Raw genomic sequence first — 11,098 nt, forward strand, 5'->3', positions numbered from 1 at the left:
AGTCAGCTAGATCTTTCTTCTTCAAAGCAAAAAGATTTTATCTTCAAATACAAGAAGTTTTCGTGGTTTTGTTGATTTTCAGCAAATGAACATATTTCAGCGAGCCAGAAGTTTTTTCTTCAATAGCGTAAGATTTTATCTTAAAATACAAGAACTTTTCGTGGTTCTTGTCAACTTTTGTTGGTTTTCATCCAAGGAACTTATTTTAGTCAGCTGGATCTTTCTTCTTCAAAGCAAAAAGATTTAATCTTCAAATACAAGAACTTTTCGTGGTTTTGTTGATTTTCAGCAAATGAACATATTTCAGCGAGGGAGAAGTTTTTTCATTAATAGCGTCAGATTTTATCTTAAAATACAAGAACTTTTCGTGGTTCTTGTCAATTTTTGTTGGTTTTCATCTTATGAACTTATTTCAGTCAGCTAGATCTTCTTCAAAGCAAAAAGATTTTATCTTCAAATACAAGAACTTTTTGTGGTTTTGTTGATTTTCAGCAAATGAACATATTTCAGCGAGCGAGAAGTTTTTTCTTTCATCGCGTCAGATTTTATCTGAAAATACAAAAACTTTTCGTGGTTCTTGTCAATTTTTGTTGATTTTCATCAAATGAGCTTATTTCAGTCAGCGAGATCTTTCTTCTTTAAAGCAAAAAGATTTTATCTTCAAATACAAGAACTTTTCGTGGTTTTGTTGATTTTCAGCAAATGAACATATTTCAGCGAGCGAGAAGTTTTTTCTTTAATCGCGTCAGATTTTATCTTAAAATACAAAAACTTTTCGTGGTTCTTGTCAATTGTTGTTCATTTTCATCAAATGAACTTATTTCAGTCAGCTAGATCATTCTTCTTTAAAGCAAAAAGATTTTATCTTCAAATACAAGAACTTTTCGTGGTTTTGTTGATTTTCAGCAAATGAACATATTTCAGCGAGGGAGAAGTTTTTTCTTTAATAGCGTCAGATTTTATCTTAAAATACAAGAACTTTTCGTGGTTCTTGTCAATTTTTGTTGGTTTTCATCCAATAAACTTATTTCAGTCAATGAGATCTTTCTTCTTCAAAGCAAAAAGATTTTATCTTCAAATACAAGAACTTTTCGTGGTTTTGTTGATTTTCAGCAAATGAACATATTTCAGCGAGGGAGAAGTTTTTCCTTTAATAGCGTCAGATTTTATCTTAAAATACAAGAACTTTTCGTGGTTCTTGTCAATTTTTGTTGGTTTTCATCCACTAAACTTATTTCAGTCAGCTAGATCTTTCTTCTTCAAAGCAAAAAGATTTTATCTTCAAATACAAGAAGTTTTCATGGCTTTGTTGATTTTCAGCAAATGAACATATTTCAGCGAGCCAGAAGTTTTTTCTTCAATAGCGTAAGATTTTATCTTAAAATACAAGAACTTTTCGTGGTTCTTGTCAATTTTTGTTAGTTTTCATCTTATGAACTTATTTCAGTCAGCTAGATCTTTCTTCTTGAAAGCAAAAGATTTTATCTTCAAATACAAGAACTTTTCGTGGTTTTGTTGATTTTCAGCAAATGAACATATTTCAGCGAGGGAGAAATTTTTTCTATATAGCGTCAGATTTTATCTTAAATTACAAAAACGTTTCGTGGTTCTTGTCAACTTTTGTTGGTTTTCATTCAATGAACTTATTTCAGTCAGCTCGATCTTTCTTCTTGAAAGCAAAAAATTTTATCTTCAAATACAAGAACTTTTCGTGGTTTTGTTGATTTTCAGCAAATGAACATATTTCAGCGAGCGAGAAGTTTTTTCTTTAATAGCGTCAGATTTTATCTTAAAATAACAGAACTTTTCGTGGTTCTTGTCAATTTTTGTTGGTTTTCATCCAATGAACTTATTTCAGTCAGCTGGATCTTTCTTCTTGAAAGCAAAAAGATTTTATCTTCAAATACAAGAACTTTTCGTGGTTTTGTTGATTTTCAGCAAATGAACATATTTCAGCGAGGGAGAAATTTTTTCTTTAATAGCGTCAGATTTTATCTTAAATTACAACAAATTTTCGTGGTTCTTGTCAACTTTTGTTGGTTTTCATCTTATGAACTTATTTCAGTCAGCTCGATCTTTCTTCTTCAAAGCAAAAAGATTTTATCTTCAAATACAAGAACTTTTCGGGTTTTGTTGATTTGCAGCAAATGAACATATTTCAGCGAGCGAGAAGTTTTTTCTTTAATAGCGTCAGATTTTATCTTAAAATACAAAAACTTTTCGTGGTTCTTGTCAATTTTTGTTGATTTTCATCAAATGAACTTATTTCAGTCAGCGAGATCTTTCTTCTTTAAAGCAAAAAGATTTTATCTTCAAATACAAGAACTTTTCGTGGTTTTGTTGATTTTCAGCAAATGAACATATTTCAGCGAGGGAGAAGTTTTATCTTTGATAGCGTCAGATTTTATCTTAAAATACAAGAACTTTTCGTGGTTCTTGTCAATTTTTGTTGGTTTTCATCCAATGAACTTATTTCAGTCAGCTGGATCTTTCTTCTTGAAAGCAAAAAGATTTTATCTTCAAATACAAGAACTTTTCGTGGTTTTGTTGATTTTCAGCAAATGAACATATTTCAGCGAGCTAGAAGTTTTTTCTTCAATAGCGTAAGATTTTATCTTAAAATACAAGAACTTTTCGTGGTTCTTGTCAATTTTTGTTAGTTTTCATCCAATGAACGTATTTCAGTCAGCTAGATCTTTCTTCTTCAAAGCAAAAAGATTTTATCTTCAAATACAAGAACTTTTCGTGGTTTTGTTGATTTTCAGCAAATGAACATATTTCAGCGAGTGAGAAGTTTTTTTCTTTAATAGCGTCAGATTTTATCTTAAAATACAAGAACTTTTCGTGGTTCTTGTCAATTTTTGTTGGTTTTCAACTGATGAACTTATTTCATTCCGCTAGATCTTTCTTCTTCAAAGCAAAAAGATTTTATCTTCAAATACAAGAACTTTTCGTGATTTTGTTGATTTTCAGCAAATGAACATATTTCAGCGAGGGAGAAATTTTTTCTTTAATAGCGTCAGATTTTATCTTAAATTACAAAAACTTTTCGTGGTTCATGTCAACTTTTGTTGGTTTTCATCTTATGAACTTATTTCAGTCAGCTCGATCTTTCTTCTTCAAAGCAAAAAGATTTTATCTTCAAATACAAGAACTTTTCGGGTTTTGTTGATTTGCAGCAAATGAACATATTTCAGCGAGCGAGAAGTTTTTTCTTTAATAGCGTCAGATTTTATCTTAAAATACAAAAACTTTTCGTGGTTCTTGTCAATTTTTGTTGATTTTCATCAAATGAACTTATTTCAGTCAGCGAGATCTTTCTTCTTTAAAGCAAAAAGATTTTATCTTCAAATACAAGAACTTTTCGTGGTTTTGTTGATTTTCAGCAAATGAACATATTTCAGCGAGGGAGAAGTTTTATCTTTGATAGCGTCAGATTTTATCTTAAAATACAAGAACTTTTCGTGGTTCTTGTCAATTTTTGTTGGTTTTCATCCAATGAACTTATTTCAGTCAGCTGGATCTTTCTTCTTGAAAGCAAAAAGATTTTATCTTCAAATACAAGAACTTTTCGTGGTTTTGTTGATTTTCAGCAAATGAACATATTTCAGCGAGCTAGAAGTTTTTTCTTCAATAGCGTAAGATTTTATCTTAAAATACAAGAACTTTTCGTGGTTCTTGTCAATTTTTGTTAGTTTTCATCCAATGAACGTATTTCAGTCAGCTAGATCTTTCTTCTTCAAAGCAAAAAGATTTTATCTTCAAATACAAGAACTTTTCGTGGTTTTGTTGATTTTCAGCAAATGAACATATTTCAGCGAGTGAGAAGTTTTTTTCTTTAATAGCGTCAGATTTTATCTTAAAATACAAGAACTTTTCGTGGTTCTTGTCAATTTTTGTTGGTTTTCAACTGATGAACTTATTTCATTCCGCTAGATCTTTCTTCTTCAAAGCAAAAAGATTTTATCTTCAAATACAAGAACTTTTCGTGATTTTGTTGATTTTCAGCAAATGAACATATTTCAGCGAGGGAGAAATTTTTTCTTTAATAGCGTCAGATTTTATCTTAAATTACAAAAACTTTTCGTGGTTCATGTCAACTTTTGTTGGTTTTCATCTTATGAACTTATTTCAGTCAGCTCGATCTTTCTTCTTCAAAGCAAAAAGATTTTATCTTCAAATACAAGAACTTTTCGTGGTTTTGTTGATTTTCAGCAAATGAACATATTTCAGCGAGCGAGAAGTTTTTTCTTTAATAGCGTCAGATTTTATCTTAAAATAACAGAACTTTTCGTGGTTCTTGTCAATTTTTGTTGGTTTTCATCCAATGAACTTATTTCAGTCAGCTGGATCTTTCTTCTTGAAAGCAAAAAGATTTTATCTTCAAATACAAGAACTTTTCGTGGTTTTGTTGATTTTCAGCAAATGAACATATTTCAGCGAGGGAGAAATTTTTTCTTTAATAGCGTCAGATTTTATCTTAAATTACAACAAATTTTCGTGGTTCTTGTCAACTTTTGTTGGTTTTCATCTTATGAACTTATTTCAGTCAGCTCGATCTTTCTTCTTCAAAGCAAAAAGATTTTATCTTCAAATACAAGAACTTTTCAGGTTTTGTTGATTTGCAGCAAATGAACATATTTCAGCGAGCGAGAAGTTTTTTCTTTAATAGCGTCAGATTTTATCTTAAAATACAAAAACTTTTCGTGGTTCTTGTCAATTTTTGTTGATTTTCATCAAATGAACTTATTTCAGTCAGCGAGATCTTTCTTCTTTAAAGCAAAAAGATTTTATCTTCAAATACAAGAACTTTTCGTGGTTTTGTTGATTTTCAGCAAATGAACATATTTCAGCGAGGGAGACGTTTTATCTTTGATAGCGTCAGATTTTATCTTAAAATACAAGAACTTTTCGTGGTTCTTGTCAATTTTTGTTGGTTTTCATCCAATGAACTTATTTCAGTCAGCTGGATCTTTCTTCTTGAAAGCAAAAAGATTTTATCTTCAAATACAAGAACTTTTCGTGGTTTTGTTGATTTTCAGCAAATGAACATATTTCAGCGAGCTAGAAGTTTTTTCTTCAATAGCGTAAGATTTTATCTTAAAATACAAGAACTTTTCGTGGTTCTTGTCAATTTTTGTTAGTTTTCATCCAATGAACGTATTTCAGTCAGCTAGATCTTTCTTCTTCAAAGCAAAAAGATTTTATCTTCAAATACAAGAACTTTTCGTGGTTTTGTTGATTTTCAGCAAATGAACATATTTCAGCGAGGGAGAAGTTTTTTTCTTTAATAGCGTCAGATTTTATCTTAAAATACAAGAACTTTTCGTGGTTCTTGTCAATTTTTGTTGGTTTTCAACTGATGAACTTATTTCATTCCGCTAGATCTTTCTTCTTCAAAGCAAAAAGATTTTATCTTCAAATACAAGAACTTTTCGTGGTTTTGTTGATTTTCAGCAAATGAACATATTTCAGCGAGGGAGAAGTTTTTTCATTAATAGCGTCAGATTTTATCTTAAAATACAAGAACTTTTCGTGGTTCTTGTCAATTTTTGTTGGTTTTCATCTTATGAACTTATTTCAGTCAGCTAGATCTTCTTCAAAGCAAAAAGATTTTATCTTCAAATACAAGAACTTTTTGTGGTTTTGTTGATTTTCAGCAAATGAACATATTTCAGCGAGCGAGAAGTTTTTTCTTTCATCGCGTCAGATTTTATCTGAAAATACAAAAACTTTTCGTGGTTCTTGTCAATTTTTGTTGATTTTCATCAAATGAGCTTATTTCAGTCAGCGAGATCTTTCTTCTTTAAAGCAAAAAGATTTTATCTTCAAATACAAGAACTTTTCGTGGTTTTGTTGATTTTCAGCAAATGAACATATTTCAGCGAGCGAGAAGTTTTTTCTTTCATCGCGTCAGATTTTATCTTAAAATACAAAAACTTTTCGTGGTTCTTGTCAATTGTTGTTCATTTTCATCAAATGAACTTATTTCAGTCAGCTAGATCATTCTTCTTTAAAGCAAAAAGATTTTATCTTCAAATGCAAGAACATTTCGTGGTTTTGTTGATTTTCAGCAAATGAACATATTTCAGCGAGGGAGAAGTTTTTTCTTTAATAGCGTCAGATTTTATCTTAAAATACAAGAACTTTTCGTGGTTCTTGTCAATTTTTGTTGGTTTTCATCCAATAAACTTATTTCAGTCAATGAGATCTTTCTTCTTCAAAGCAAAAAGATTTTATCTTCAAATACAAGAACTTTTCGTGGTTTTGTTGATTTTCAGCAAATGAACATATTTCAGCGAGGGAGAAGTTTTTCCTTTAATAGCGTCAGATTTTATCTTAAAATACAAAAACTTTTCGTGGTTCTTGTCAATTTTTGTTGATTTTCATCAAATGAACTTATTTCAGTCAGCGAGATCTTTCTTCTTTAAAGCAAAAAGATTTTATCTTCAAATACAAGAACTTTTCGTGGTTTTGTTGATTTTCAGCAAATGAACATATTTCAGCGAGGGAGAAGTTTTATCTTTGATAGCGTCAGATTTTATCTTAAAATACAAGAACTTTTCGTGGTTCTTGTCAATTTTTGTTGGTTTTCATCCAATGAACTTATTTCAGTCAGCTGGATCTTTCTTCTTGAAAGCAAAAAGATTTTATCTTCAAATACAAGAACTTTTCGTGGTTTTGTTGATTTTCAGCAAATGAACATATTTCAGCGAGCTAGAAGTTTTTTCTTCAATAGCGTAAGATTTTATCTTAAAATACAAGAACTTTTCGTGGTTCTTGTCAATTTTTGTTAGTTTTCATCCAATGAACGTATTTCAGTCAGCTAGATCTTTCTTCTTCAAAGCAAAAAGATTTTATCTTCAAATACAAGAACTTTTCGTGGTTTTGTTGATTTTCAGCAAATGAACATATTTCAGCGAGGGAGAAGTTTTTTTCTTTAATAGCGTCAGATTTTATCTTAAAATACAAGAACTTTTCGTGGTTCTTGTCAATTTTTGTTGGTTTTCAACTGATGAACTTATTTCATTCCGCTAGATCTTTCTTCTTCAAAGCAAAAAGATTTTATCTTCAAATACAAGAACTTTTCGTGAGTTTGTTGATTTTCAGCAAATGAACATATTTCAGCGAGGGAGAAATTTTTTCTTTAATAGCGTCAGATTTTATCTTAAATTACAAAAACTTTTCGTGGTTCATGTCAACTTTTGTTGGTTTTCATCTTATGAACTTATTTCAGTCAGCTCGATCTTTCTTCTTCAAAGCAAAAAGATTTTATCTTCAAATACAAGAACTTTTCGTGGTTTTGTTGATTTTCAGCAAATGAACATATTTCAGCGAGCGAGAAGTTTTTTCTTTAATAGCGTCAGCTTTTATCTTAAAATACAAGAACTTTTCGTGGTTCTTGTCAATTTTTGTTGGTTTTCATCCACTAAACTTATTTCAGTCAGCTAGATCTTTCTTCTTCAAAGCAAAAAGATTTTATCTTCAAATACAAGAAGTTTTCGTGGTTTTGTTGATTTTCAGCAAATGAACATATTTCAGCGAGCCAGAAGTTTTTTCTTCAATAGCGTAAGATTTTATCTTAAAATACAAGAACTTTTCGTGGTTCTTGTCAACTTTTGTTGGTTTTCATCCAAGGAACTTATTTTAGTCAGCTGGATCTTTCTTCTTCAAAGCAAAAAGATTTAATCTTCAAATACAAGAACTTTTCGTGGTTTTGTTGATTTTCAGCAAATGAACATATTTCAGCGAGGGAGAAGTTTTTTCATTAATAGCGTCAGATTTTATCTTAAAATACAAGAACTTTTTGTGGTTCTTGTCAATTTTTGTTGGTTTTCATCTTATGAACTTATTTCAGTCAGCTAGATCTTCTTCAAAGCAAAAAGATTTTATCTTCAAATACAAGAACTTTTTGTGGTTTTGTTGATTTTCAGCAAATGAACATATTTCAGCGAGCGAGAAGTTTTTTCTTTCATCGCGTCAGATTTTATCTTAAAATACAAAAACTTTTCGTGGTTCTTGTCAATTGTTGTTCATTTTCATCAAATGAACTTATTTCAGTCAGCTAGATCATTCTTCTTTAAAGCAAAAAGATTTTATCTTCAAATACAAGAACTTTTCGTGGTTTTGTTGATTTTCAGCAAATGAACATATTTCAGCGAGGGAGAAGTTTTTTCTTTAATAGCGTCAGATTTTATCTTAAAATACAAGAACTTTTCGTGGTTCTTGTCAATTTTTGTTGGTTTTCATCCAAAAAAATTAATTTCAGTCAATGAGATCTTTCTTCTTCAAAGCAAAAAGATTTTATCTTCAAATACAAGAACTTTTCGTGGTTTTGTTGATTTTCAGCAAATGAACATATTTCAGCGAGGGAGAAGTTTTTCCTTTAATAGCGTCAGATTTTATCTTAAAATACAAGAACTTTTCGTGGTTCTTGTCAATTTTTGTTGGTTTTCATCCACTAAACTTATTTCAGTCAGCTAGATCTTTCTTCTTCAAAGCAAAAAGATTTTATCTTCAAATACAAGAAGTTTTCGTGGCTTTGTTGATTTTCAGCAAATGAACATATTTCAGCGAGCCAGAAGTTTTTTCTTCAATAGCGTAAGATTTTATCTTAAAATACAAGAACTTTTCGTGGTTCTTGTCAATTTTTGTTAGTTTTCATCTTATGAACTTATTTCAGTCAGCTCGATCTTTCTTCTTGAAAGCAAAAAATTTTATCTTCAAATACAAGAACTTTTCGTGGTTTTGTTGATTTTCAGCAAATGAACATATTTCAGCGAGCGAGAAGTTTTTTCTTTAATAGCGTCAGATTTTATCTTAAAATACAAGAACTTTTCGTGGTTCTTGTCAATTTTTGTTGGTTTTCATCCAATGAACTTATTTCAGTCAGCTGGATCTTTCTTCTTGAAAGCAAAAAGATTTTATCTTCAAATACAAGAACTTTTCGTGGTTTTGTTGATTTTCAGCAAATGAACATATTTCAGCGAGGGAGAAATTTTTTCTTTAATAGCGTCAGATTTTATCTTAAATTACAACAAATTTTCGTGGTTCTTGTCAACTTTTGTTGGTTTTCATCTTATGAACTTATTTCAGTCAGCTCGATCTTTCTTCTTCAAAGCAAAAAGATTTTATCTTCAAATACAAGAACTTTTCGGGTTTTGTTGATTTGCAGCAAATGAACATATTTCAGCGAGTGAGAAGTTTTTTCTTTAATAGCGTCAGATTTTATCTTAAAATACAAAAACTTTTCGTGGTTCTTGTCAATTTTTGTTGATTTTCATCAAATGAACTTATTTCAGTCAGCGAGATCTTTCTTCTTTAAAGCAAAAAGATTTTATCTTCAAATACAAGAACTTTTCGTGGTTTTGTTGATTTTCAGCAAATGAACATATTTCAGCGAGGGAGAAGTTTTATCTTTGATAGCGTCAGATTTTATCTTAAAATACAAGAACTTTTCGTGGTTCTTGTCAATTTTTGTTGGTTTTCATCCAATGAACTTATTTCAGTCAGCTGGATCTTTCTTCTTGAAAGCAAAAAGATTTTATCTTCAAATACAAGAACTTTTCGTGGTTTTGTTGATTTTCAGCAAATGAACATATTTCAGCGAGCTAGAAGTTTTTTCTTCAATAGCGTAAGATTTTATCTTAAAATACAAGAACTTTTCGTGGTTCTTGTCAATTTTTGTTAGTTTTCATCCAATGAACGTATTTCAGTCAGCTAGATCTTTCTTCTTCAAAGCAAAAAGATTTTATCTTCAAATACAAGAACTTTTCGTGGTTTTGTTGATTTTCAGCAAATGAACATATTTCAGCGAGGGAGAAGTTTTTTTCTTTAATAGCGTCAGATTTTATCTTAAAATACAAGAACTTTTCGTGGTTCTTGTCAATTTTTGTTTGTTTTCAACTGATGAACTTATTTCATTCCGCGAGATCTTTCTTCTTCAAAGCAAAAAGATTTTATCTTCAAATACAAGAACTTTTCGTGAGTTTGTTGATTTTCAGCAAATGAACATATTTCAGCGAGGGAGAAATTTTTTCTTTAATAGCGTCAGATTTTATCTTAAATTACAAAAACTTTTCGTGGTTCATGTCAACTTTTGTTGGTTTTCATCTTATGAACTTATTTCAGTCAGCTCGATCTTTCTTCTTCAAAGCAAAAAGATTTTATCTTCAAATACAAGAACTTTTCGTGGTTTTGTTGATTTTCAGCAAATGAACATATTTCAGCGAGCGAGAAGTTTTTTCTTTAATAGCGTCAGCTTTTATCTTAAAATACAAGAACTTTTCGTGGTTCTTGTCAATTTTTGTTGGTTTTCATCCACTAAACTTATTTCAGTCAGCTAGATCTTTCTTCTTCAAAGCAAAAAGATTTTATCTTCAAATACAAGAAGTTTTCGTGGTTTTGTTGATTTTCAGCAAATGAACATATTTCAGCGAGCCAGAAGTTTTTTCTTCAATAGCGTAAGATTTTATCTTAAAATACAAGAACTTTTCGTGGTTCTTGTCAACTTTTGTTGGTTTTCATCCAAGGAACTTATTTTAGTCAGCTGGATCTTTCTTCTTCAAAGCAAAAAGATTTAATCTTCAAATACAAGAACTTTTCGTGGTTTTGTTGATTTTCAGCAAATGAACATATTTCAGCGAGGGAGAAGTTTTTTCATTAATAGCGTCAGATTTTATCTTAAAATACAAGAACTTTTCGTGGTTCTTGTCAATTTTTGTTGGTTTTCATCTTATGAACTTATTTCAGTCAGCTAGATCTTCTTCAAAGCAAAAAGATTTTATCTTCAAATACAAGAACTTTTTGTGGTTTTGTTGATTTTCAGCAAATGAACATATTTCAGCGAGCGAGAAGTTTTTTCTTTCATCGCGTCAGATTTTATCTGAAAATACAAAAACTTTTCGTGGTTCTTGTCAATTTTTGTTGATTTTCATCAAATGAGCTTATTTCAGTCAGCGAGATCTTTCTTCTTTAAAGCAAAAAGATTTTATCTTCAAATACAAGAACTTTTCGTGGTTTTGTTGATTTTCAGCAAATGAACATATTTCAGCGAGCGAGAAGTTTTTTCTTTAATCGCGTCAGATTTTATCTTAAA

Source organism: Heptranchias perlo, unplaced genomic scaffold (genome assembly GCF_035084215.1).
Source record: "Heptranchias perlo isolate sHepPer1 unplaced genomic scaffold, sHepPer1.hap1 HAP1_SCAFFOLD_76, whole genome shotgun sequence".
NCBI classification, from domain to species: Eukaryota; Metazoa; Chordata; class Chondrichthyes; order Hexanchiformes; family Hexanchidae; genus Heptranchias; species Heptranchias perlo.